Source organism: Aethalodelphis obliquidens, unplaced genomic scaffold, assembly GCF_003676395.1.
Source record: "Aethalodelphis obliquidens isolate GAN/ISIS:26980383/991018 unplaced genomic scaffold, ASM367639v1 scaffold6, whole genome shotgun sequence".
Lineage (NCBI taxonomy): Eukaryota > Metazoa > Chordata > Mammalia > Artiodactyla > Delphinidae > Aethalodelphis > Aethalodelphis obliquidens.
Genome location: NW_020837950.1, coordinates 16,647,244 through 16,653,300, shown reverse-complemented (window position 1 = coordinate 16,653,300; position 6,057 = coordinate 16,647,244). Strand labels below are relative to the sequence as shown.

The 6,057-nt window shown below is 36.1% G+C and overlaps 1 pseudogene; it reads right to left on the bottom strand.

Annotated features, from left to right (window-relative positions):
• LOC113619238 (small nuclear ribonucleoprotein Sm D3 pseudogene) overlaps positions 1–5,729 on the bottom strand; it is a 33,656-nt pseudogene extending 27,927 nt beyond the window's left edge.
• Between the last annotated feature and the right edge of the window lie 328 nt (positions 5,730–6,057).

The window sequence follows — 6,057 nt, the reverse complement described above, 5'->3', positions numbered from 1 at the left end:
CATTGTGTGTGTGTGTGTGTGTGTGTGTATGTGTGTGTGTGTGTGTGGAGGGGTATATTTTAGGATATATATCTAAATCTAAGAAAAAAATGTCATTAAATATGTATAAAAAATTGTAATTCAATACATGCAAGACTATTATGGAGAATACGGTGATTGAAATATAAGCAAATGCAGAAATATACCATGTCTGGATTAGAAGTCTCAGTATTACTAAATGTCTGTTTTGTGAAAACAATCTTTAAATTCATTCTAATTTTGGAACATTCATCGCATTTCGTTTGTCTATTTGTCTATCCTGAGAAAAGACCATTCTTCTATATAAAATTTAGATTTAGTTTTTCTGTTTCTTTAATAATTCCTTTCTGGAGTAAGGAAGAATTGCTTCAATAAGACACACAGAACAAATGATGAAAGGAATAATTGATTTATTAAAATAAGATGTTAAGTTGATCAAAAGTCAAGCCACATACTGGGAGAAGGGGAAATATATTTGTACCTGATTAGTATACCAAATATACTATACCAAATATATAGTATACCAAATATATGTGGAAATTATTTTAAAAAATAAAATATACAATAAGAAAAAAATGACAATAATTAATATAACATTTCTCAGGAGAGAAAAAAGTGGTCCATTAATATTTAAAAATTCACTCAAGCTTATTAATAATCAGAAAATGCAAACTAAATTTACAATGAGAAATCCATTTCACACCTGTAGTCAAGTAAACAGTATAATTTCCAACAATTTCTGAACCTGTATAGGTTGTAGAGTAATCCACATTTTGGCACTAACTAGTAACTTTGAATCTTATAATCTAATAATTACATTCTTTGGTTGTTTCTTCACTGTATAACAGGGGATAGTAAACTTGTTCAGGAAAATGTGAAACAAATCCAAATGTTTATGGACAGTAAAATGGATAAACATACTGTATGCACATGTATAATAAAATATAGTGGGTAAAATAAATAAATGGTATTTATATGCATTAATATTAATGAATCTCTTTTTTTAATGAATCTCTTAAATGTGAAAAAGAGTCACAGAATACATATATGTATAATATTATGTAATACATAATATATATAGTAGTTTCCATTTACAAAAATAGTAAAATTAAACAGTTTATATAGAATGGATTCATAAGTGATAACATCCAAACACTGAAAGGGAAAAATTAATAACATTCAGTACATTTGTCTTCTTTGGAAGGAGAAAGGCACATGTAATCAAGGAGGGTCACGCAGAAGGAAAGAAGTACTGGCATTGTTCAGTACAGAGGTGTTTATTTACTATTTTTCTTTAAACATATTCCCTTTTAATATATATTTCACCATAATTATAAAAGAGATATGCTTTCCAAAGAGTGGAAGCAAAGCTCTTTCAAAATGCATGGACTTTCCCTTCATTGAAGTTTCTGGGAATCCAGCGGTCTGGGGCTTACTGTGACATCCTTCCAAAATGAAAGTAATGAAAGTTTTCTAAACTTTGAATCCAGTGTACTGGGCAAAATGTAAAAACATGTTGGGCCTTCGGGATTTTAAAAGAAATAGGTTGGCACATTTAGAAATCACTTCCCCACCCTATTTATTGTAGAAAACTGTAAGGCTGCCTGGTTTAAGCGATCTCAGAGTTGAGAAAGAGTCTCCACTGTCCTGTCTGCATAAAAAACAGCTCTATTGCTTGACATTTGAATCAACAAGTGGAAAATTCAGATTCTCTCTGGAGGAAGTAGCAAGGTTTAATTGGAGAATTACACAGAAGACCACTGTAGTTTTGGAGCACAAACATGCCCTTTTTCTCAAATAACTATTTTCTCTTTGAGGATCACAGTCTCCCTCTTTGATTGATCTCCATAGGGCCTTAAAGTCTAAGCTGCTCTTCAAAAACTGCATTTCTTTGGACGTTTCAAACAATAAAGGTATTTGTGGCTAGCAATATATCATTACCAAGTAGAACTGGCATACTAGTTACATAGAGGGAAAGGCTCCCAGAACTCCTGAATACACGAATACTTGCCTGAGCTGACAACTGATCGTTCCAGTATCTTACTTCTGCTGTATTGCCACCTTCCTTTCAGCTGACATGCACAGCTTTAAAATTTCAAACTTAGTTGGCTCTGCAAGATATACTGTCACCTACCAAAACTACTGCAGTAGACAGCTCCCTCAGATGTAGTCTGAAGGAGAGAGAGAAAAGGATATCTTTCCAATTGCTAAAACTTTAAGTATTGTATGCCTGTTCTCTTTGCCTGGAAGGAGAGACAAGAGGTGTGGATATATGTCAGTATGTGAAGAGTGACTAATCATTTGGCTGGATGATCAGGGATTTCCATATTTAAAAAATGGAAGCTAGGTGACAAGGAGTTCTACAGATCATACTTTGTAAGAGAGTATTCTAAAAAGGTCTACTACTGTGAGAATATTTTTTAGTATTTTTGTTTCCAGTTGCACGCTCATTTAAAGATTGCAGGGAAGAAGTTGGAAAATAAAATAGAAGTCATTCAGCCTCTTTCTACAACAATATTCTTGGAAAAAAACAAAAGCAGCCATGAAATCACAGAGGGGTTTATTCTGGGGCATCTCACCAAGGCTGAATTGGCTAAGTGATGCATAAACCTTTAGAATTCACTTAAATGCTTTCAGGAAAGCAAGCAATGGAAAGAAGGCTGGAAGGAATGAAGGGAGGGAGGAAGAGAGAGAGAGAAAGAAGGAAGAAAAGAAGAAAGTAAGGAAAGAGGAAGGAAGGAAGGGAGGAAGGGAGGGAGGGAAAGAAGGAGGGAAGGGGGAAGGGAGGAAACATAAACAAACACGTGCAAAAATAAAACAACAAAACCCCAAAGCAAACTGCTGTTAGATACAAGATTGAAAGTAGATCTCTGGCAACAAACTAGGTTTCAGGACATGCCACTTTCACTCAAGTTACTAGAGCCTGGAGAAATTTTTAAAACTCAAAGCATAAAAAAAATCTGGGAGAGAAAGATAACCTGGCTTACACATGTGGATTCTCAGGAAACTGCTCCACCCATTAAATCCTAAAATACCTGAGTACTTAGTTAATTGTCAGGTGCTTCAGTTCTCACAGAGTTACTAAGAACAACTTTTGAATTCCTTGGGCTAAGAGACAGAGGATGTCAGTTGAGTTGGCACACAAAATTAAACATCTTAACTACTATATTGTCAACTTAGCTTCTGATTATTTTCCAGAGTTCACTGACCCACTTTACTTCCAGATGGCTAGCGACATGTGATGTGCAGAAGGGAGAAGGCTAGGTTGAGGAAAGATTAATGCTGGGTTGGCTTAAATTGCTTAAATTCACAGATTTGATTTTTTTGATTTGTTTATACGTAATAACGTGTTAGCAAAATTGCTCAAATAACATAATTATTTATCTCATTTGAGTATGGTATGAAAATAATATATAAACAGTAGGTAGTATTATAGGCATTTATTTCATAGCATTGCATTTTAGTTATAAACGTTTACTTTATTTGTATTGCAATTATGATATTTATTTTGGGAGAAAACACTTTTACTGTGGCGGGTGGATTAAAACAATGGCCACAATACTTCCTCGCATCCCTGTACTCACACCCCTTGGCAAAGTGAGTTTACAGTTCCTTCTATCAAGATCTGGATTCTATTTTCTCACCCCTTGAATGTAGCCTAGTCAGATGGCTTGCTTTGTTGAATAGGACTTTGGCAAACATGATGCTGGCATAAGATTCAAATGTTCTTGAGCATTCGGGCTTGCCCTCTCTTGCTGTGGTAAACATAAGACCATCACTCTGTGAACAAATTACTAGCCATTTAAAATACACAGTTCAGTGACATTTAATACATTCACAATGTTGTAAAACCACCACCTCTATGTAGGTTGTGTAGGAAATATTTCCATCACCTCCAAAGAAAAACCCATACCTTTTAAGTTCCTCATCGACCACCCCCGCCCACCCCCTGCCCCAGCCCCTGGCAACACTAATCTGCTTTCTTTTTTAAATTTTTTTTTAAATTTTTTATTTTACTTATTTATTTATTTTGCGGTACGTGGGCCTCTCACTGCTGTGGCCTTTCCCGCTGCGGAGCACAGGCTCCGGACGCGCAGGCTCAGCGGCCATGGCTCACGGGCCCAGGCGCTCCACGGCATGTGGGATCTTCCCGGACCAGGGCACGAACCCGCGTCCCCTGCATCGGCAGGTGGACTCTCAACCACTGCGCCACCAGGGAAGCCCACTAATCTGCTTTCTGTCTCTATCTATGGCTTTACCTATTTTGGATATTTATATAAATGCAATAACACAATATGTGACCTTTTATGTGTGGCTTTTTTTGAGATTAGCAAAATATTTCTGAGGTTCATGTACATTGTTGCATGTATCAGCACTTCATTCTTTTTATGCTGAATAATATTCCATTGATGTATATACCACATGATCTTTATCCACTCATCTGTAGATGAAGATCTGGATTGTTTTCACCTTTTGGCTAAAGCAAATAGTGTCTCCATGAACATTCATGTACAAGTATTTGTTTGACTACCTGTCTTTAATTCTTTTGGTATATAAGCTAAGAGTGGAATTCCAGGGTTAGATGGTAATACTGCATTTAATTTTTTTGAGAAACTGCTAAAAACTGTTTCAACAGTGCCAGCAGTAATGTTTCATTTCTACTATTATTATTATTATAGCTACTCTTGTGGATGTGAAGTGGTATCTCCCTGTCATTTTGATTTGCATTTCATTAATGACAAATAATACTGAGAATCTTTTCATGCTCTTGTTGGCTCTTTGTATATCTTTAAAAAAAAATGTCTATACAAGTCCTCTGCCTATTTTTTCCAGTTTTATAGAGAAATAATTGACATATATTACTGTGTAAGTTTAAGTCATATAGCATGATAGTTTGATTTACATATACTGTGAAAGGATTACCACAATAGGTTCAGCTAACATCCATCTTCTCATATAGATACAACAAAAAGAAAAGAAAGAAAAAAGAAAAAATGTTTCCCCTGGTGATGAGAAGTCTTAGAAATTACTCTCTTAACAGCTTTCCTATGCATCGTACGTCAGTGTTAGCTATAGTTGTCACATTCATTACATACCTAGTCCTTATGTATCTTATAACTGGAATTTTCACTTTTTGACCAACTTCATCTTTTTTTTCTCAGAAAAAAAAAACACCCATATTTATTTAGTTAAACATTTCCCCTGACCTAAAGAGAAAGATGTCAAAAACAAACAAACACCTAGGACATATACATAAGCATGTAGCCCCACCTCCACCCTGGAACCCAGATAACCTACAAGCAAAAATAAGGGCGAAGTTCCATTCCAGAGATAAAATTGTCTTTGCTTCTGGAAGATATTTCCATATGCCCTTCCTCTCTCTTCTTCCCATAGCCACTTGGGCCTTCAGAATAGCAGTTTTTCCCTGGCCAGCCCCAGAGCCTTGGTTTGTATTTTTCATGTTCTTTAACATGGGTGCATTTTTCAGCATGTCAGGCAAAATCGGAAGGCAGATTTTGCTGCCATGGATGTACACCTGCTCCAGCTGTGCCACTAGGCTGTCTTTGGACTGTGATGTTGGACAGCTACCTGTCCATGCTGTGCTTCACCTCAATGAGCTTACCTTTATACACCTTGCTGGTGTTTGTCTCACCTGTCCTGACGTGGCCCTCGGCCCCATGTAGGGCTTTAAATGGCACAATGATAGACATCTTGGTGGGAAGAGAGTTGACCTACAGTTTTTTGATTGGCTTATTTGTCTTCTTTCATTGAGATCTAAGAACTCTTTATATATTTTGGACACTAAGCCCTGTTAAAATATTTGATTTGCAAGTATTTTCTGCCAACCTGTATATTGTCTCTTCCCTCTCTTGGGACAGCTAGAATTCTCATACATTGCTGTTTGGAAGGCAAAGCTGTATAGCCATTTTGAAAGTAGATTGGCAGAGTCTTTTCCTGTTAAACAATTATTTATTATATAACTCTGCATTTTCACTCTTAGGACATTTTCCAAGAGAAAAGAAAACTTATTTCAACACA